The sequence below is a fragment of the Phyllobates terribilis genome, unplaced genomic scaffold (genome assembly GCF_046119375.1).
Source record: "Phyllobates terribilis strain yellow unplaced genomic scaffold, ASM4611937v1 Scaffold_35__1_contigs__length_13245226, whole genome shotgun sequence".
Lineage (NCBI taxonomy): Eukaryota > Metazoa > Chordata > Amphibia > Anura > Dendrobatidae > Phyllobates > Phyllobates terribilis.
This window is the reverse complement of record NW_027362795.1, coordinates 2,325,981-2,348,629: the sequence shown is the minus strand read 5'-3', so window position 1 is coordinate 2,348,629 and position 22,649 is coordinate 2,325,981. Positions and strand designations below refer to the sequence as shown.

Sequence of the window (22,649 nt, the reverse complement as noted above, 5' to 3'; positions counted from 1 at the left end):
CAGACCACATCTCAGTACCAATGCTTTCTGGCTGCTGTTTTGGTCACTTTTGAATGTTGGTTGTGCTTTCACACTCGTGATAGCATGAGACGGACTCTACAACCCACAGAAGTTGCTCAGATAGTGCAGCTCATCCAGGATGGCACATCAATGCGAGCTGTGGCAAGAAGGTTGGCTGTGTCTGTCAGCGTAGTGTCCAGAGGCTGGAGGCGCTACCCGGAGACAGGCCAGTACACCAGGAGACGTGGAGGGGGCCGTAGGAGGGCAACAACCCAGCAGCAGGACCGCTACCTCCGCCTTTGTGCGAGGAGGAACAGGAGGAGCACTGCCAGACGCCTTGCAAAATGACCTCCAGCAGGCCACAAATGTGCATGTGTCTGCACAAACGGTTAGAAAGCGACTCCATGAGGGTCCGATGTCCACAGATGGGGGTTGTGCTCACAGCCCAACACTGTGCAGGACACTTGGCATTTGCCACAAAACACCAGGATTGGTAAAGTCGCCACTGGCGCCCTGTGCTCTTCACAAATGAAAGCAGGTTCACACTGAGCACATGTGATAGACGTAACTGTCACGGGTGTGTCGCCACGAAGATCGACACGATTACGCAGCCTGACTTCTCGCAGCTGAGTTTTTGGTGCTTTGTGTTTTTCGGCAGTGAGGGAGTTAACTCTCTCTCTCTGTGCTAGACGAGGTCCAGCCTCGCCCAGCTGCAATCAATGCTGCTGTAGTGGGACTCCTTCAAATGCCTGCCGGTCTGTTAGGGAAGTGTCGGTGAAAGCATTTCATACAGACAAACAGAGCGGATCGTGGTGTTTTGGAGTTCTGAGCTAAGTGTATTTGGTGTAGTTTTTCCCTTCCTCGCTTTATCATTTATCTCCTTTCCCGTTGGTGTTCCCTCTGTTGTTGTGAGTAGTTTTTGTATGCAAGGTGGTTTTTGGTTTGACCCTTGTACTGTCTCGTTCGTCTAAGTACTGAGTGTTGGCATATTATTTCCTGTCCCCTATTGTTGTGATCGGGGTCCTTCTCAGGACTAGATTACTGAGGTGCAGGGATCCTCAGGAGGTAGGGGTTACGCTGGCGGCCTGGACCTCTGTACCTTTAACAGTACCTCCAGATAGAGGGATTAGTCAGGGCCTCAGCTTAGGGTCAGCTTAGGCCCCTGACCTCCTGTACGCAGAGACAGCGTGACATTTTCACCGACCAACTAAGATTCTCTCCAGCTACCATGGATCCAGTAGCCAGTCTAGCTCGGCAGTTGCAGAGTTTGTCCATGGAGCTGGCGGACATTAGGTCCAAGGTTTTGTATCCCCAGGAGCAAGCCGGACCAGAACCTAAAGTAGCTCTCCCTGACAGGTTCACTGGGGGGCGGGACAAGTTTTTTGTTTTCCGGGAGGCATGCAAGTTGTACTTTCGGCTGCGGCCTCGGTCATCGGGGAGTGAAGAACAAAGGGTGGGAATTGTCATCTCGCTCCTACAAGGGGACCCACAATCTTGGGCGTTCTCTCTTCCCCCGGGCTCCCCAGCTCTCCAGTCAGTGGATAGGTTTTTTGCAGCTCTGGGTCTCGTATATGATGACCCGGATCGGATCTCCCTTGCTGAATCTAAGTTACGTAGGATCCAGAAGGGAGATCGTCCGGCGGAGGAATTCTGTTCGGAGTTCCGTAGGTGGGCCACGGACACCCAGTGGAATGACCCGGCTCTTAGGAGCCAGTTTTGTCAAGGTTTATCCGACAAATTAAAGGATGTGTTGGCACAGTATGACTCTCCCGCGTCACTGGAAGCCGCTATGGCCCTTGCTATTCGCATTGACAGACGGCTTCGGGAGAGGTGCGGGGTAACTCCGCCCCCTGTGATGACTCCACCTCCTACAAGGTCCCCTCATATGGAGGTTCCCCTGGTCAGTCCAGAGGAGCCTATGCAATTAGGAGGTACATCATTTCGGGGGAGGGGACCGGTGGTGCGCCATAAGACAGGAAGGTGTTTCTTCTGCGGGAGAAAGGGACATTTTATTGGGGGGTGTCCATCCCGTCCCTTGCAGAGTCGTCGGAAAACTGTTGATCCCAGGTTGTGTGGTGGACGGCAATCTGGGAGTAGGCATTTCGTCCCTAGGTTCGTCTCAGTTTCTCGTTCCGGCGGAGGTGGTGGTGGGTACGAGAACTGAGAGGATATCTGTTCTTCTGGATAGTGGGGCCGGGGCTAATCTGGTGGACACTCGGTTTGCCCGGGTTCAAGGTATGCGATTGAGTGAGTTGGCTAAACCCATCCCCATATTCTCGATCGATGCCAGGCCTCTCGGTCAGGGAAGTTTTTTGCAAGCTGTGCATAACGTAAAACTTCAAGAGGGGGCGATACATAAAGAACTGTTGTCTTGCTACGTGTTGGAGGGTCTTCCCACTCCTATAGTGTTGGGCCTTCCTTGGTTAACTAAGCATAACCCGGTTATTAATTGGCAATCCAGAGAGATAAGCCAATGGAGAAAATTCTGTAATAAAAACTGCATGAATACGGTCATCGGTGCGGTTACTCCTAGGGTCTTGCCTCCATTTCTGGCAGACTTTGAGGATGTATTCTCGGAGAAAGGGTGTCAGGAACTACCTCCTCATCGCGAGTATGACTGTTCTGTAAAACTGCTCCCTGAGGCCAAGTTACCTAAAGCTAGGTTGTATAACCTTTCTGGTCCTGAGAGGCAGGCCATGAAGGATTATATTTCAGAAAGTCTGGCTAAGGGGCATATTAGACCTTCATCTTCACCGGTGGCCGCGGGGTTCTTCTTTGTTAAGAAGAAAGATGGAGGCCTACGCCCTAGCCTGGATTTCCGTGAACTTAATCGGATTACGGTCCGAGATCCGTATCCGCTCCCACTTATTCCCGATCTCTTTAATCAGATCGTGGGCGCCAAATGGTTCTCTAAGTTGGATCTTAGGGGGGCGTACAGTCTGATTAGGATGAAGGAGGGGGATGAGTGGAAGACGGCGTTTAACACTCCGGAGGGGCATTATGAAAACCTTGTCATGCCATTCGGTCTGACTAATGCCCCGTCGGTTTTCCAACACTTTGTTAATGACATTTTTCGCCGCCTGGTGGGACAGTTTGTTGTCATATATCTGGATATCTTAATTTACTCGCCGGATCTGGTGTCTCATCAGGAGCACGTTAGGCAGGTGTTACAGATCTTGCGGGATAATAAACTGTATGCCAAATGGGAAAAGTGTGTGTTCGCCGTACAGGAACTCCAGTTTTTAGGCTTCCTGGTTTCAGCGTCCGCTTTTCGTATGGACCCTGGGAAAGTGCGGGCAGTTCTTGAGTGGGATCGGCCAGAGAATCTTAAGGCACTACAACGTTTCCTGGGGTTTGCTAATTATTACCGGAAGTTCATTCGTAATTTCTCGTCCATGGTTAAGCCTCTCACAGACATGACTAAAAAGGGGACGGATTTTTCTAGGTGGTCTGACAAGGCTTGTCAAGCATTCTCCTCCTTGAAAAAATGTTTTGCCTCGGCACCCATACTCATTCAACCTGATGCGTCACAGCCATTCATTGTAGAGGTAGACGCTTCCGAGGTAGGGGTGGGAGCAGTATTGTCACAAGGTTCGTCCCCTGGTAAGTGGCATCCGTGCGCCTTTTTTCTCTAAAAAATTGTCGTCCGCTGAGAGGAATTACGATGTCGGCAATAGGGAACTCTTAGCCATTAAGTTAGCTTTTGAGGAGTGGCGCCATTTTTTAGAGGGGGCAGTCCATCCGGTCACCGTCATCACCGATCACAAGAACCTGCTATATCTGGAGTCCGCAAAACGTCTGAATCCCAGACAAGCTAGGTGGTCATTGTTTTTTACCAGGTTTAATTTTGTCGTTACATATCGTCCTGGGTCAAAAAATGTAAAGGCGGATGCCTTATCTCGTAGTTTCCCTGGGGCCGGGAATACGGACGACCCGGTTCCTATCCTTCATGAGGGGGTGGTGGTTTCGGCAGTATGCTCTGAGCTTGAGGAGGAGGTATTGGAGGCTCAGGGGGACGCCCCTGTTGGACCTCCAGGGAGACTGTTTGTTCCAGATCAGTTGCGACAAAAGGTGATCAAGGCACACCATAACTCAGTTTTTGCAGGACACCCAGGGAGTAAAGCAACGGTGGATCTCCTCTCGCGTCGGTTTTGGTGGCCTAACTTACATAAGGAGGTGGTAACTTTTGTTGCGTCCTGTGGGGTTTGTGCGCGCTCTAAGACCCCACATACCCGTCCGTCTGGGGCCCTCTTACCTTTGAAGATCCCGGAGCGTCCTTGGACTCATCTGTCTATGGACTTTATTACGGACCTCCCGCCGTCTTCGGGTAAAACGGTCATACTCGTTGTAGTGGACAGGTTCAGCAAGATGGCACATTTTATTGCTCTTCCTGCTCTTCCTAATGCTAAAACTCTTGCGCAGGTGTTCATTGGGGAGATTGTGAGGCTTCACGGGGTACCCTCCGAGGTGGTGTCAGATCGGGGGTCTCAGTTTGTGTCCAAATTCTGGAAGGCATTTTGTACACGGCGGGGGATGCATTCATCGTTCTCATCGGCTTTTCATCCTCAGACCAATGGTCAGACGGAACGTATGAACCAGAGCTTGGAGACATATCTCCGGTGTTTTGTGTCAGAGAACCAGGAGGACTGGGCTTCTTTCTCACCTCTGGCAGAGTTTGCTCTTAATAATAGGCGGAGCGAGTCCACTGGTAAGTCCCCATTTTTTGGGGCATATGGTTTTCACCCCCAGTTTTGTACTTTCAGTAGGGGGGGCTCTTCGGGGGTTCCTGAGGAGGAACGATTTTCCTCATCACTCGCTTCAGTATGGAGAGGGGTGCTGAAGAATCTGAATACTATGGGGAACCGATACAAACGTATGGCTGATAGGAGGAGAGTGTCTGGTCCGGACCTAAGTGTGAACGATCGGGTATGGTTGTCTACCAGGAATATAAAACTTAAGGTTCCCTCCTGGAAACTGGGTCCCAGGTTCATCGGGCCGTACAGGATCAGTTCTATAATTAATCCGGTGGCATTCCGTCTTGACCTCCCCCCTACGTTTAAAATTCACAACGTGTTCCACAGATCGTTGCTTAAGAGGTATGTGGCGCCGGTGGTACCGTCACCTTTACCTCCCCCTCCAGTGGTGGTCAATGGTAACTTGGAGTTCCAGGTATCGAGGGTCATCGATTCACGCTTTAATCGCCGGTCCCTTCAGTACCTGGTTCATTGGAAGGGGTATGGTCCTGAGGAGAGGATGTGGGTTCCTGCGTCGGATATTAACGCAGACCGATTAGTTCGGGCCTTCCACACGACTCACCCGGATAAACCTGGCCCTGAGGGTCCGGAGGCCCCTCGTAGAAGGGGGGGTACTGTCACGGGTGTGTCGCCACGAAGATCGTCACGATTACACAGCCTGACTTCTCGCAGCTGAGGTTTTGGTGCTTTGTGTTTTTCGGCAGTGAGGGAGTTAATTCTCTCTCTCTCTGTGCTAGACGAGGTCCAGCCTCGCCCAGCTGCAATCAATGCTGCTGTAGTGGGACTCCTTCAAATGCCTGCCGGTCTGTTAGGGAACTGTCGGTGAAAGCATTTCATACAGACAAACAGAGCGGATCGTGGTGTTTTGGAGTTCTGAGCTAAGTGTATTTGGTGTAGTTTTTCCCTTCCTCGCTTTATCATTTATCTCCTTTCCCGTTGGTGTTCCCTCTGTTGTTGTGAGTAGTTTTTGTATGCAAGGTGGTTTTTGGTTTGACCCTTGTACTGTCTCGTTCGTCTAAGTACTGAGTGTTGGCATATTATTTCCTGTCCCCTATTGTTGTGATCGGGGTCCTTCTCAGGACTAGATTACTGAGGTGCAGGGATCCTCAGGAGGTAGGGGTTACGCTGGTGGCCTGGACCTCTGTACCTTTAACAGTACCTCCAGGTAGAGGGATTAGTCAGGGCCCCAGCTTAGGGTCAGCTTAGGCCCCTGACCTCCTGTACGCAGAGACAGCGTGACAGTGACAGAGTCTGGAAATGCCGTGGAGAGCGATCTGCTGCCTGCAACATCCTTCAGCATGACCGGTTTGGCATTGGGTCAGTAATGGTGTGGGGTGGCATTTCTTTGGAGGGCCGCACAGCCCTCCATGTACTCGCCAGAGGTAGCCTGACTGCCATTAGGTACCGAGATGAGATCTTCAGACCCCTTGTGAGACCATATGCTGGTGCGGTTGGCCCTGGGTTCCTCTGAGTGCAGGACAATGCCAGACCTCATGTGGCTGGAGTGTGTCAGCAGTTCCTGCAAGATGAAGACATTGAAGCTCTGGTCTGGCCTGTCCATTCCCCAGACCTGAATCCGATTGAGCACATCTGGGACATCATGTCTCACTCCATCCACCAAGGTCACGTTGTACCACAGACTTTCCAGGAGTTGGCGGATGCTTTAGTCCAGGTCTGGGAGGAGATCCCACAGGAGACCATCCGCAACCTCATCAGGAGCATGCCCAGGCGTTGTAGGGAGGTCATACAGGCATGTGGAGGCCACACACAATACTGAGCCTCATTTTGACTTGTTTTAAGGACATTACATCAAAGTTGGATCAGCCTGTAGTATGTTTTTCCACTTTAATTTTGGGGGTGACTCCAAATCCAGGCCTCCATTGGTTAATAAATTTGATTTCCATTGATGATTTTTGTGTGATTTTGTTGTCAGTACATTCAACTTTGTACAGAACAAAGTATTCAATGAGAATATTTCATTCATTCAGATCTAGGATGTGTTGAGTGTTCCCTTTATTTTTTTGAGCAGTGTACTTTTACCCTGTAGCCTAAGAGGTCAGGGCACTGATACCACTTATAAAGATCTGCTATCCCCGGTTTGAGCCATCTAGATTAGTACCTATATATAGACAGCAGTATGACTAACCTCTTATATAGCAACTACTTCTGACCTACCTCATAAGCACCTGCACTTTTATGGAATGCTTCACTGCATTTTAACAATATACTCTTATTTTTTTGGCAGCCCAATTATGTATTTACATCAGAAAAGAATCATGTTAATTTGTCTCATGCTCCTCATTAGTGATCCTCCATTGTTTTACTATTAACTGTTTCTGTGATTCATATTTTTTTCCTGTATAAATTATAATTAATAAAATTTTGTAATTTTTTCACTATTATATGGGACTCTGACTTGAAGTTTTTTCCTCTTGTTTCTTATGTATGGAGGAGTATGTGGGGCCCATTATACTGTATACTGGTTGGCCCACGAATTTGTCAAAGTTTTTCATTTTGGCCCTCTGCAAGTTTTGAGTTTTGCATCCCTGATGTACAATCTGTATGGGTAATGTTCATGGAAATGGTAATAATGCAAAGCTGTTAATTGGACTTTGCTACAAGCCTCCTAATATAGCTGAACACATAGAGGATGATACGCTGCAACATATTAAAAAAGCAACAAAAACAAGTCATGGTCAAAGTGTTGGATCCCTTGAAATTGTTTCAGAAAATGAAGTAATTCTCCCAGAAAATTATTGAAATTACAAGTTTTGTTATACACGTTTATTTCCTTTGTGTGTATTGGAACAACACAAGAAAACAGAGAAAAAAAAGCAAATTGAACATAATTTCACACAAAATAGGCCGGACAAAATTGTTGGCACTTTGCCAAAATTGTGGGTAAACAACTTTGTTTCAAGCATGTGAAGCTTGTTCAAACGCAACCGTGGCAAGTAACAGGTGTGGTCAATATGAAAATCACAACTAAAACCAGATAAAAAAGGGAGAAGTTGATTCAATCTTTTCATTGTGTGCATGCATGTGCGCCACACTAAGCATGGAGAAAACAGAAAAAGGAGAAGAGAACTGTCTGAGGACTTGAGAACCAAAATTGTTCAAAAATATCAATAATTTCAAGGTTATAAGTCCATCTTTAGAGATCCGCATGTTCCTTTGTAGAAGGTGCGCAGCATAATCAATAAATTTACAACCCATACAGTCAAATATGGTGGAGGTTCAAAGGTGTTTTGGGGTTGTTTTGCTGCCTCTGACTATGTGCAAGGCATCGTGAAATCTGGGTCACAATGTAGTGCCTAGTGTCGGAAAGATGGGTTTGTGTCCTAGATCATGGGTCTTCCAGCATGACAATGACCTCAAACACCCAGAAAATGGATGGAAACAAAGTGCTGGAGAGTTCTGACCTGCAATGAGTCTGGATCTAAATCCCATTGAACACCTGTGGAGAGATCTTAAAATTGCTGTATGGATAAAAATATTAAAATTTGAGAGTCCTCAGTGGAGGATACCATCACCATCTTTTCAGTTAGCCATTAGTCAGTAAGCTTTCTAGACTACTCAGGTCTTTCATCAGACATAGTATAACACAAAATCTGAAGAGTCACATATTTATACACAACAGGGCACAGGAATAATGCAATAGATAAGACAAGTGATGTGAAGCAGAACTATCAGTATGGGAAAGGGAGAAGCAGTTGTGGCCGTAAATATGTGTGGACACAAGTAGATCTATTCATCTTTTCTTTTTTTGTGTGGCGATAAGAATTCATCTTTCTTTTAAGTTTTTGCCCCATCTGCCCTACATACAGACCCCCAGTTGGACATTTGGTACATATAATTACGTACATTACATTAGACGTTATGCAGCTGAAAGTACCTGGGATCTTGTGGTCCTGATGTGAGTTGGGAATCTTTATCTTGTCCGTGGTCATTATAAATGGACGGGTTTTACATTTACAGTTGGTGAGGATGAATTTTGTAAGTTTCACCACAAAGGTGAAACTATCCTCCCGGTCAGTTTGCTTTCCCTCCCAGTACCTTTTAATTCTAACAATGTTAGGTTTCTGGGAGATTATACTTGTTCCTTTTATTTGTCGTTCTCCTTAGCTTGCCTTCTTTGCCCTATATGAATGTGTTTTTGTTTCTCATTCAGGTTTTTCGTATTTTACTTAATACTTTCCTTTCCCCTTGTTGCAGCCTCCCCTCTGGTTCCTCAGGAGGTATGACAAACTCCTCAACGACTAATTAGGGAGTTAGGTCTGTGGTGGCGTTTTTAGTTGTGCAGTTAGGGCCTTTCTTGTCTGTACAGAGACTAGTTGGGTGTAGTTGCGGCATTCTCTCCAGTGTGGGTTCTCCGGTGGTTATCAAAATGCGCTTTCTGGTTAAAACATTTCCTAGATTTTGAACATGAAAAAGGCTTCTTCCCTGTGTGAATTCTCTGGTGCTTATCAAAATCAGATTTCTAGTTAAAACATTTTCCATATTCTGAACATGGAAAAGGCTTCTCCCCTGTGTGAGTTCTCAGATGTTTGATAAGGGTAGATTTGTCTGTAAAACATTTCCCACATTCTGAACATGAAAAAGGCTTCTCCCCTGTGTGAGTTCTCTGATGTTTGATAAGGGTAGATTTGTCTGTAAAACATTTCCCACATTCTGAACATGAAAAAGGCTTCTCCCCTGTGTGAGTTTTGTGATGTTTGTTAAGATTTGATTTCACTGTAAAACATTTCCCACATTCTGAACATGAAAATGGCTTCTCTCCTGTGTGAGTTCTCTGATGTGTGATAAGATATGATTTCTCTGTAAAGCATTTCCCACATTCTGAACAGGAAAATGGCTTCTCTCCTGTGTGAGTTCTCTGGTGCCTAACAAGACATTTTTTCTGATTAAAACATCTCCCACACTTGGAGCAAGAAAATCTATTCTTCGCTGTGTGAATTTTTTGATGTTTAAGAAAAGACTTTTTAAGAGGAAAACTATTTCTATATTCTGAATGTGAAAATGGCTTCTTTGCATTAGGCGCAGTTTGTTTTTTAATGCTTATTTTGTGACTTTGATTTTCCTTAGGAGTCGGTAATAAATCAGAAGACAGGACCTGTGTCAAAGGATCAGATGACAGATCTTTGCTGTGAAGGGATGATGGTATATCTGGAGTAATGGCATTCACTTGAATTGTATCCTGTGTGATCTCAAGGTCATCGGATTTGAAAATTGAGGATGTCAGCTGTCCCTCTGATCTCCGGGTACAGTCATCTGCCAAGAATAAAACCAATTATTATTTTTTAATAAAAAATCCTTGAATTTTATATTTTTGAACATTTCTACTTAAATTGTCTGTAAAAAAGGCAAGTTATATAAAAAAAATCACTTATTCACCAGGACAATGACTATCTAATAGAAAACCTCATAGGATGAAGCAGTGGAGCGTGGTGTTCAACTGTTTGTTCATTCTGCCTCCCAAATAAGGAGTTAAAGGTACAGCTTCTGTCCAGCCACTAAGATTAGGGTTGCTGGTACCTGTAATACCATCGAGTCTGACAGTATGGGTGTGTGTGCTGTCCAGCTGGAGTAATCTGCTCCCTGCTTCAGCCAATTGGAAAGCACCGCACCCTACTAAAGCTGGAAGCATATTGCCGGAAGCTGCCAGATACAGCCTTGTTCTCCTCTGGGTCAGTACTCTGTGCTCAGCTCCCGGCTTGTGTATTTGTTTCCTGTTGTGACCTCGGCCCATTTACTGACTACTCTTGTGTCTTCTGATTTTGTATTTTCTCTGCTATTTTCTGACTAAGCTACATGACTATTCTTCTTCCCATCTCACTCCACTGAATAGCCGGTAACACCGTAGCCCAAACCTTGGGGTCTCTGTGTAGGTCCAGATCCATGTAGAGGGGTGATGAGCAAAGTAATTTGTGAAATCTGTAAACAGGGTAGATAGTGACAAGCCTGTTTGTGGTAGCCATCTTTTAAGCTTCCAGGTGACCAAGACCAGCTCCCCCAATACATTGTGTCTGGGAACTATTTCAGCAAGATCTGCATTCCTAATAGATAAATGGCGCTCCTTCCCTTCTTAACCTGCTATGTGCCCAGACAGTAGTGTACAACCGTATATAGGGTATTGTCGGATTCAAAATAAGTTGGAAAATAATTTGTAAGGTCCATTTGTTTCCCATTATCTTTTGTGAAGAATTCCAAAGTTATCACCACATAAAGTGACACACGTCAAATATGAAAAATGGGTCTGATTAGAATCATAAAACTGGCTGCAGGAAGGGGTTAAATCAGAGGATTACTGAAGTCAAAAACTGTGATGATAGACAATAAAACATCTACTGAAGCGATCAAACTGAACAGTCTCCATCAGAGAAAAACAGGTAACAAGTGGAGAAACCTCTCTGGGGTAATTAGAGTATGGGGCTCGGTGGCTCTTGGCAATCTAAACTATCGTAAGAGACAATATTTTCTGTCAGATGAGTTTCAAGAAGAAATATTAGACATTTAAAGTGAACTCTTTTATAATAGTGCAGAGCTGAGGTGTCTTAAATTTAGATCTCGGGCATTTGGAAGAGGCAATGGAGATCTTTTTGAAAGACTACCAGGGAGTTACAGAGTCACATAAGTGAGGCCGGCCGATCCCACCACAATGAAACCATCATACAGAATGAAGGTGTAAAAAAAGAAAGAATATATAAACATGTAACATCCCCAACAACAACGTATGTATGAAGGGAGAAATCCAACACTAAACTGGAGTCGCACTCATATATGGTGGACCATTGGAGCTACTATGAGTCCTGACCAGAAGAGTAGAGAAAGTATTAGCGCCCCCATTTCAGGAGAGATTGTGCAGTAATCTGAATTCCTTAGGATTGAAAACATAATGGAATTTATGACATGGAGTGAATCCATGAAACCAGGGCTCGAGCCAACACATCTCCTGCAGGCGTGAATAAATGTATATTACAGCCATCAGCCACGCACAGCTTAGACATATATCATGGCACAGGTGTAATATTTATTGCAATTCTATCTAAAAATTGGGGCGCTGGTAAGTGAACTCAGTAGGTCTGCTGCAAATGGTTTGTGTCACCATAAACCACTAGGGGAATAGAATCAATTATATAAAACCACTGCGCTGATGTACTGAGGAGGATAAGTGAGGATTGTAGGGAGTAGTAATGGAAGAATTTACAATTGTTTGATGGATTTTATTATTTTATTAATCATAAACCACTATTTAGAGATGTCATGGATACATAAATTAGTATAAAACCAAGGGTTAAAAATAGACCATTTGGTAAGTCCTCCAGGGATTCAGAGCTGTTTGGGACCTGTAGTAGGATATATAAGGACTGTAGCTACTGGCCTGTATAGATTAGTTGCTTTTTTGTAAAGCTACTGTGCATGTATTTACCTTGGATTGCGAGAGGATCTTACTGGATAATGAAGAGGAGAATAGGAACGGGATAATGGATCTTCTTATTAAATAAGATGTTGGAATGAATGCTGTAATGAAATAATTTTCATTAAATAACAAGCTTCATCTTGCCTTCGATTATAAAATCGCTTTTTAAATGGCTTACATAGAAAGCATGAACCTAGATGTTCAATAAATACCCAGGGGTGTGCCCCAGGGGGACGAGTATACGTCTCTGTGGGGTTATAGAGGCTTGATTCTGGTTTATAAAACTGGTAGAACCTATGGTCACCGCAAGAAAGGACCTGGAAACCATCTGCAGTGACTTTGAAGACTTAGGCAAGAAAGTGAAAGAATTGGGAGCGCAGGTGGTCTTCTCATCCATCCTCCCAGTGGATGGCCATGGAACAATGAGGTGGAATAAGATTCTACAGGTGAACAACTGGCTACGTCGATGGTGCCGTCAACAAGGATTTGGATTTCTGGATCACGGAATGAATTACCTATACGATGGACTACTTGCTAGAGATGGGGTGCACCTTACGAAGACTGGAAAACATGTATTTGGAAGTCGCCTTGCTACACTCATCAGAAGAGCTTTAAACTAGAACAATGTGGGAAGGGAAGCAAAAGGCCAGAAAAAGCCATACAACTGACAAATACTATTGAGATCTCTGCTACTGGAAGTGGAAAGGAAGAACAAAGACAAAACAATTTAAATAATAAAAATATGGGAGGAAGAGAAACCAATCACAAACTAAAATGTTTTTATACAAATGCACAAAGCATGGGCAACAAACAAGGAGAATTGGAACTACTAATGCAGGAAAAGGAATATGATGTCATTGGAATCACTGAAACTTGGTGGGACGATACACATGATTGGAATAAAAGGCTAAAAGGATACAACTTATTTGCAAGAAACAGACTTGATAAACGAGGAGGAGGTGTTGCATTGTATGTTAGAAAAGCGTATATCTGCACAGAGATTGAAGCTTCAGAGACTGGGAGTTCTGTGGAAACTGTTTGGGTAAGAATACAAGGAGAGAACAACGGAAAGGACACCATTGTAGGCATTTACTACAGGCCACCTGGGCAAGCTGAAGATATGGATGAACTCTTTATGTATCAAATGACCAAGTTCTCCAAAAAATATGACGTAGTGGTCATGGGAGATTTCAACTATCCAGACATTTGTTGGGAATCTCTCTCAAGTAAAACTAACAGGTCAAGCAAATTCTTATCCTCTCTTGCTGACAACTTTATCTTCCAAAAGGTAGGGGAGAAAACAAGGGGATCTGCTACTTTGGATCTAATCCTTATAAACAGGGAGGAAATGGTTGAGGAGGTAAAGGTGGCTGGGACCCTAGGAGGCAGCGATCATGCTATTATAGAATTTTGGATAACTAGAGGAGGAAGACATGTGAAGACTCAAACTTCAAGGTTAGATTTTAGAAAGGCAGATTTTAAGAGACTCAGAAAGAGAATAGGAGGGATCCAATGGCTGGATGTCCTTAAGGACAAAAATGTCCAGGAAGGATGGGAAATTTTTAAAAATGAGATTCTCAAAGCACAATCGTTAACAATCCCGAAAAGTAGGAAGAATGGGAAGCATTTAAGGAAACCAGGATGGATGAACACAGAACTTAAACACATGCTAAAAAGAAAGAAAGAAATGTTTATTAAATGGAAAGAGGGAGGCATATCTAAAGAAGATTATAATGCAGTCTGCAGATCCTGCAGGGCACGTATCAGGTTAGCTAAAGCTGACAATGAATTAAGGCTTGCAAGAGATGTCAAAAGCAATAAAAAAGGATTTTGGGGGTATGTCAAAAGTAAAAGAAAAGTCAAAGATGCTATAGGATTTTTACAGGATGAAAATGGAGAAATGGTAAGAGAGGATGTTGAGAAGGCCGAACTTTTTAATTCCTATTTTGCATCTGTTTTCTCTCAGAAACAAAATGTAACATCAACTGATCTTCACTGTCCTTTTAAAGGAATAGAGGAATCCAAGTTATCTGTAAACAGAAAGATTGTGAGGGAATTTTTAGCTAACATAAATGAGTTCAAGTCTCCAGGTCCAGATGAATTACACCCCAGAGTACTGAAGGAGATCGTAGAAGAAATTTTAGAACCACTCTCCATAATCTTTGAAAATTCTTGGAGAACAGGAGAAGTCCCAGAAGACTGGAGAAGAGCAAATGTTGTTCCTATCTTCAAAAAGGGGAAGAAGGTGGACCCAGGGAACTATAGGCCGGTGAGTCTGACTTCTATACCAGGAAAGATCTTTGAACAAATTATTAAACAACATGTATGTAAGTACATGGATAAGAATGAAGTGATTAACCAGAGTCAGCATGGGTTTGTAACTAACAAGTCATGTCAGACTAACTTAATTTCCTTCTATGACAGAATCACTGACTGGGTGGATCAGGGAAATGCTGTAGATATAGTATATCTTGACTTCAGCAAAGCATTTGACAAAGTATCTCACACCATCCTTATTGAAAAAATGACCAAGTATGCAATGGACCAGGCAACTGTTAGGTGGATTCATAACTGGCTTAGTGATCGGACTCAAAGGGTGGTTGTAAATGGCTTCACATCCAGCTGGATGAATGTCTCAAGTGGGGTACCACAGGGCTCCGTCCTGGGACCTGTATTGTTCAACATCTTTATCAATGATTTAGATGAAGGAATTGAGGGTAAACTGATTAAATTTGCTGATGACACAAAGCTAGGAGGGATAGCTAATACTAGAGAAGAGAGAGAGAGGATTCAAAAAGACCTAAATAAACTGGAGCAGTGGGCAGCAACCAACAGAATGGTTTTTAACAGGGAAAAATGCAAAGTACTACATCTGGGCAATAAAAATGAAAAAAGCATATACAGAATGGGAGGAATAGAGCTAAGCAACAGTACATGTGAAAAAGACTTAGGTATACTAATAGATCATAGACTGAACATGAGTCAACAGTGTGATGCAGCAGCAAAAAAGGCAAATACAATTCTGGGATGTATTAACAGAAGCATACAGTCTAGATCACGTGAAGTCATTATCGGTCTTTACTCCTCTTTGGTCAGACCTCATCTGGAATACTGTGTACAGTTTTGGGCACCACATTTTAAAAAAGACATAGACAAACTGGAGCAAGTTCAGAGAAGAGCGACCAGAATGGTGACTGGTCTGCAAACCATGTCCTATGAGGAACGGTTGCAGGATTTGGGAATGTTTAGCTTGCAAAAAAGAAGACTGAGAGGAGACTTAATAGCTGTCTACAAATATGTCAAGGGCTGTCACATTGTAGAAGGATCATCTTTATTCTCATTTGCACAAGGAAAGACTAGAAGCAATGGGATGAAACTAAATGGGAGGAGACACAGATTAGATATTAGAAAAAACTTTTTGACAGTTAGGGTGATTAATGAGTGGAACAGGCTGCCACGAGAGGTGGTGAGTTCCCCTTCAATGGACGTCTTCAAACAGAGGCTGGACAGACATCTGTCTGAGATGATCTAGTGAATCCTGCTTTGAGCAGGGGGTTGGACCAGATGACCCAGGAGGTCCCTTCCAACTCTACCATTCTATGATTCTATGATTCTATGGTCTGAATCGATACCCTGGCACACCCCTGGGTATTTATTGAACATCTAGGTTCGTGCTTTCTATGTAAGCCATTTAAAAAGCGGTTTTATAGATGGAGCTTGTTATTTACTGAAAATTCTTTCATTACAGCATTCATTCCAACATCTTATTTAATAAGAAGATCCATTATCCCGTTCCTATTCTCCTCTTCATTATCCAGTAAGATCCTCTCGCAATCCAAGGTAAATACATGCACAGTAGCTTTACAAAAAAGCAACTAATCTATACAGGCCAGTAACTACAGTCCTTATATATCCTACTACAGGTCCCAAACAGCTCTGGATCCCTGGAGGACTTACCAAATGGTCTATTTTTAACCCTTGGTTTTATACTAATTTATGTATCCATGACATCTCTAAATAGTGGTTTATGATTAATAAAATAAAATCCACCAAACAATTGTAAATTCTTCCTTTATTGCAATCCTGTTTGAAGTTAGTCGGTTTTAAAAGAAATTGAACAGTCAGGATAAAGGGAAACTCTGCTGTTATTGTACAGAAATTCACACTTGGCCTCACTGCACATTTAATGTTGTCAATCATAAAAATGAAGTTTGGCCAGAAAGACTGGACCTGGTCTTGTAGGGACCATATGAGCACATTCATCAGCACAGAAGGGAGAGAAGGTAGATTCATCCAATAAGATATCAGGGTTCTAGGAAGCCAACAGCATCATTACCCTCCGCTTTCTCTTACAGGTCCATCATAATATTTTTCTTCAAGTGATTTTCTAACTTGTGAGCACATTCTACGTACGCTGTCATTTGGCTTTGTAGTTTATAGATCTGGGCAGGTAACGGTCAGTGTCTCCTAATCCCAGGGGGAGGTGGATCCTCCAGATTGTAAGTTCTACAGAAAAGGGCTTTCCCAATTACACAAAGTAATTTGAATATTTTCGGACAGAGGAGAATGTTGTGGTCTAGCGGCAAAATGGTGATCACACGATTGTGATACGGCCGGACTACACCACCGATAAAGCAGCCACAGCCGATGACTGAGAAGAATCTGTGACTTCTCTGCATTTAGTGATCACTACTCACCTGGGTAGTCATATGTAGGAATCTCCTCTTTACACCGCTCATCACCCCTCACATATGTCTCTGTAGCATTAATATGGGTCAGATCTTCACCCTGAAACAAATATTATAAAAGTCAAAGACAGACGGAGAAGTCACAAGTTTGATCGGCTCTAATCCTGCCATCTCCACCGTTCTCATAACACAAATATAAAACATAATAATGGTGGATAAAACAAAACTGAAGACATGACCTTTACAGCCGTCTACACATCATAGGGGAGATCTCATGACACCTTCTCTCCATCTACCTGATGATCCTGAGGAACATTGGGATCTTCTTGTTTACAGTACTGTGGAAGAAGAGGACGGGGACATCTCTCTGGTGTTGTCCTCTTACTGGACAGATCTGGAGGAAACACATACAGGGATTGAATTCATTCTTTACATACAGATAATTATAGGCCGTGTGTATTTAGTCCTGTCTATTACCTGGTGATGTGAGGGGCTGGAGAACCTCCATCATAAAGTCCCTGTACAGATCTTTGCGTCCTTCTAAATACTCCCACTCCTCCATGGAGAAATAGACGGTGACATCCTGACATCTTATAGGAACCTGACACATACAATGATACCGTCATCCCCCAATCCCTTCATAGCATTACTGTATAATGTCCCAGCATTCCCAGCAGTGTCACCTCTCCAGTCAGCAGCTCAATCATCTTGTAGTTGAGTTCTAGGATCTTCTGGTCATTGATGTCCTCATGTATCAGGGGGTGAGATGGAGGCCCCATGATTAATCTCTGGTTATGGAGAGACACATTAATAAATCTCACTGCAGACATTTCCAGAGTCCTCACCTCTCCAGTTCTGTCCATCTGTTATTCCCATAGATTAGAATGATGTAATGTGACGTCATCAGAATCTCTCACCTCTCCAGTAAGCCGGAAGAGGATCTCTAGGGTGAGGTGTAATATCCTCTCCACCATCTTGTTCATCATTTTCCTGGATAAATCAGGAAAATTTTCTTATATAGACAATCTTCACTGAGATGATCCGGTATTTTAGAGATCTGAATGAGAAAAAGATAAGCTGATGGAACATCATAAAAATCCTGTGTAATAATAAAATTACTGGAGATAATAAGGGGAAACATAGGAGGAGATTTATTATTTTACAGTATTTAGTTTTTTCTTTACATCTAGTAATAAAACCTTTATATTTTAGGCCACAGACAACAAGCAATTTCTTCCTCGGAGTCTGCAGCTGAATAAGTTTCTCATAGACTCACCTTCCATAAAGCTAATTCTCATCTCATTTTCCGACACTGGAATCGGTATTAGCAATACTGCAGGAGATATTCATTACACGTGACGTGAGAAATAACTACTTCATGATGAGGCAACATCTTCCACTACGGATCTAAAACCATATTTGGCCACAGTCCGTCACTGACTACATCACCACCGGCTGTCTATATGAATGTTTCCCGTCTTCCCCGAACTGTAATCTTCCATCAAGTTAGATCTCATGTCTGATTCACACACAGAAGTTTGAGGCTTTTATAAAAGCTGTTTTGTTTGCACAAACACCGAGGGCAGAAATGATTTGATACTAAAGTCTACATGTATAGTGTATTATGGGTTTTATTTCTGGCCTTAGGCTTTCCTATATTACAAGAAAACCCCCAGAAAAAAAGAGCAGATATTAAAATGTTTCAAAAGAAAATTGTCACCAACAATTCTTGTAAAAAGAAAAAACATGCAAAAAGCAGAAGACACATTTTGTCATTTTTTAACACGTTAAACATTTGTTTTTGTTTATATATGAACTCTTTTGGGCACCAGAACATAGATGTACACCGCAGGGATGGCATGGGTGCGGCTGCAATAAAATCCCTGGCAGTTTAACCACTTGCTCCTGCAAAAAGCAAACATGGCATCTAAGAAGGTGTGACAGAGTTCGGCTGAATGCCCTTCTCCCCCAAGTACTCGATAGTATGGGGCTGACTAGTCGCTACAATACTTAAATGCCTAATTATGGTGTCTGGGCCTGCAATGTACGAAAGTCTATTAGGCCGGGCCAGAGGCAGCGTTCCATAAGTTACCTTTTAACGCCTCCATAAACATTAGACTAAAGTTGCATGGAAGCACTGATTTTGGTAGTCTATATAATGTATTTGGGGGCCTCCCTACAGATGCAGTCAGTCATACAAATCACAGGAAAGCTGGAATATTTATGTATGGGGGAGTCTGGAGAGATAGCCGTCTGCCAAATGACCGTTCAGCCAACACTTATCTCATGTGTATGGGGCCGTTAGTATTACACTGACAGGCAGTGATAATACACGGCACTACAGTAGTACAGTGCATCACCTGAGCAATCAGAGGCTTCTGTGTTATATGATCGCATTAATGAGAGTTGTATAAAGTTTATAAAAAAGTTTAAAAAAAAGTTTTAAAGTGAAAATATCACAGTTTTAGCAAAAATAAATATTCGTCACTATAGGGAAAACTTGCATATAATGGTAAAATGGAGAGGGAGGTCAGCTCACTGTTTATTCAATCCACCTTGTCTGAAGATCACCGCATGGAACCGCCCTGGTCAGGGACTGTGAAGACCAGGGGTCTTCCATGGGCGTAATGCTACTCAAACAACACAGGGTGAGGGTAAAACAGCGTGGCAATACTTTATTGAACCACAAAGTGGACAATAAACACACAGAACAGTCCCAGCAAATACCCAAAATTGTACAACATTACACAGTCTCACACTTCCTTCTCCACCCACCTGGGACAGAACAGCTGCAACTTTGGAAGTCTTCCAGGGCCGACTACCTCTACCAGTGGCCCCCTGCTTCTGGCGGCCCCCCACAGAGAGAAGGTAGCAACAAGATTAAGAAGCCAACAGTCCATCGAGGTACAAGACCAGGAGACCCGATGGTCCCATCCTGGCCTCTCCGAGACTTTTCATGGGGCCAGGTGACCAGTGGGTCCCTCCTGGCAACTCCAAATGCCTCCATGGGTTCTAGGCGACTGGTGGGTCCCTCCTAGCAACCCCAAAACATATACATGGGGCCAAGTGACTTTTTCGTCCTCTCCTGGACTCCCCAAAAGTAGCGATGGAATCTTTCCAGTCAAGGTCGATACCCTTAGACTAGAATCATGCAGAATACAAATCTGTGTCTCTTTAGATGACATGCAATCCATCTACTTTCCTGAAGGATGTCTCCCATTCTCCTTCCAAAGTCCTTCTGATGTTCCTTGATTCTCTGTCCCAAGTCTCATTCTGTCTACAGCACTACAGACATCCCTGTTTATATTTACATCTGTGTCAGGTCATCAGGCCCAGGTAAAAGAGGTAAAGGTGCAGGGATCACCTATCATTGTTTGAGCTAATCTATTTACATAGTTGGTATCACAGGGGCTATTGTAAATTAACTTTCAGGAAACTTAGTACAATTTGTCATTAGCATAGTAAACATGAATGTTTCCAAATGAATAGAATTCAGCATTCAGGGTGTAATGCAGTGGCTTGCAGCATTACTGTAATGGTCCAGGGAGTGTGTGGCCTAGTGTGAGGCCTAGTGTGGCCTGGTGAGGCCTGAAGAGAGAGCCAGGCCTGGTGAAGCCTTGTGTAGTCCTGGAGGGCGAAGGCTGGATCTCTGGGTGTGGGGGATGCCAGTAGCCTTGGACGGAGTGAGGCCTGGTGAGGCAAGAAGCCTCGTCCCTGTGTATGGGAACCTACTAGCCTGAAGAAAGCAGCTGACACACGACTAAGGTGAAGCAGTGTGTTATATGGACATTGATAGTTACTTTGCTGAAGGCTGTAACTGGAGCCAAGCGGGCATGTCTGCAATTGGAAAGGTCTCCTGGATGTTATGTGTATAACCATGCCGGTGAGCCACTGAGATGGACTATGTTATGTGCAGTTATGAAGTGTAATAAACTGCTGGATGTCGTGTTACCGGAAAACGTGGCTGGTGTGCTATAATTGACCCCGTGAAGCGAGTGTCCCCCAGCGTGATGAAAAGCGCTACCTTACAAGGGTTATACAAATACTATGACCTTATTGATCAGCAAGAGAAATACAAATACATTTGTAAGTCAACACAACAAGATAGTGTATTTCTCTTGACTGAACAAATCTAATCGCCTGGCTTATTCAGATTTTACCCTGTATCGTCACAGGGAAATTTCAAGGTTCAAGTAGAGAAAGGAGGAGAGATGGATTCTCCAGCATTGTCTATATTGTTAAAACCTCACATTTATTGTGAATTCATAAACACTGTTGTGATGGCATACCACCAAGTGCCCACACACCAAACCAATGCTTATTCTTGATTTACAACATGTGAGTCTCTGTGATACTTTTATATCCTTCCCTTTCCAACGCCTGGGTGTCCATTGATTACTGAGCACTTCTCAGACAATTTAACCCTGTATTGTATGGAAGAAAAAGATAATACACAAATACAACTCATGCATGAGACATTCAATAAAATCACAGGAAATCAAAAACAAATATAATTAATTGTACTGTAATATTAATCCTGTCTGATGTTCATTCCCTGTGGGGCTCTAGTGTGTAATTTAAATATCCAATATGACTTTCTATTTAAGATTTTTCTTTTCATATCTCCACCTCTTAATGGTTTATAAGACTTTTCTATTCCTAATATCTGAAGGATCTGATATCCCCTTTATGTTTTTGTGAAAAGCATCTCGAAACCACAGACAGGTTTAATGCTGTGGGATTGATTGCATCAGATAAATGTCTTCTAATACGGGTTTATAGCAGATCTGACATCCATCCCACATATTGCAGGTAACTCTCTATACACTCTATTAAATAGATGACCCCTATAGTGGTACAATTGATGAAATTGTGTATTGCAAATTGCTGTCCCGTTAGGTTTTCTTCAAATGTGTCGGTTTTATTAACATAGTTGCATGCTTTACAGGGTGTATGTCCACATTTAAAAAAACCCTTATAGGATAACCAAGTCACATGGCGTTTGATATTTGTTTCTTGAAAAAAACTCGGTGAAAGTTTTCCGCCAAGTGTAGAAGCCTTTTTGGATACAAAACTCAAACAAAATATGTAAAAGAATTTACAAAGTCTGGAGGATCGATCTCAGACATCAAAAAAACCAAGTTTGAAAGAGATATCAAAGACAACGAGTCAAATTCAATTTACACATGGAAATGAAACAAACCAAGAGCCACTGTTCTGAAATACAGGTCACACAACAAATTCAAAGGAAATAGAGGAGAGCGGAGGTCAGCTTCACAAATCCTAATGTGTCCATGGGTTCCTCTAATTATAATTCTCTGAGGACTTATCTGATGCATCAGTGGGATCAACTAAAGACGGAACAAAAATAAATTCTCAAGTACTCCCCGCAATTCAGCTCAAAACAACAGGCCGGAAGAAAGCTCCAACGTGCCCGGACATGTGCGGTCCATGCCGGAGTGCATCACGGTCTCCTATCTGCGAATGCACATGTCCGGAAGCATGCGTTCCACGCCGGAGCGCATAATGGTTTTGGATTGCATTCCACCAACATAGAAAAGTCCTATGTCTGAGATCAGCACCATGGGAGACTAAAAACAAGTATTGCACATCCCATAATGCAATAGAAATGTAGATCTACTTTATCACTACAACAAATCTGGGATGGTGGCCCACAGTATATTCCGAAATGATCAAATTTCCCCTCTATTGCACAATTAGAGATACACAAGGATCACCACACTTGTTAATTATGAAATAGTATAAGTGGAATATAATTGATAAGAA

At 43.3% G+C, this 22,649-nt stretch overlaps 1 pseudogene; it reads right to left on the bottom strand.

The window, feature by feature from the left end:
• Positions 1-22,649, bottom strand: part of LOC141182693 (uncharacterized) — a 163,152-nt pseudogene that overhangs the window by 107,102 nt on the left and 33,401 nt on the right.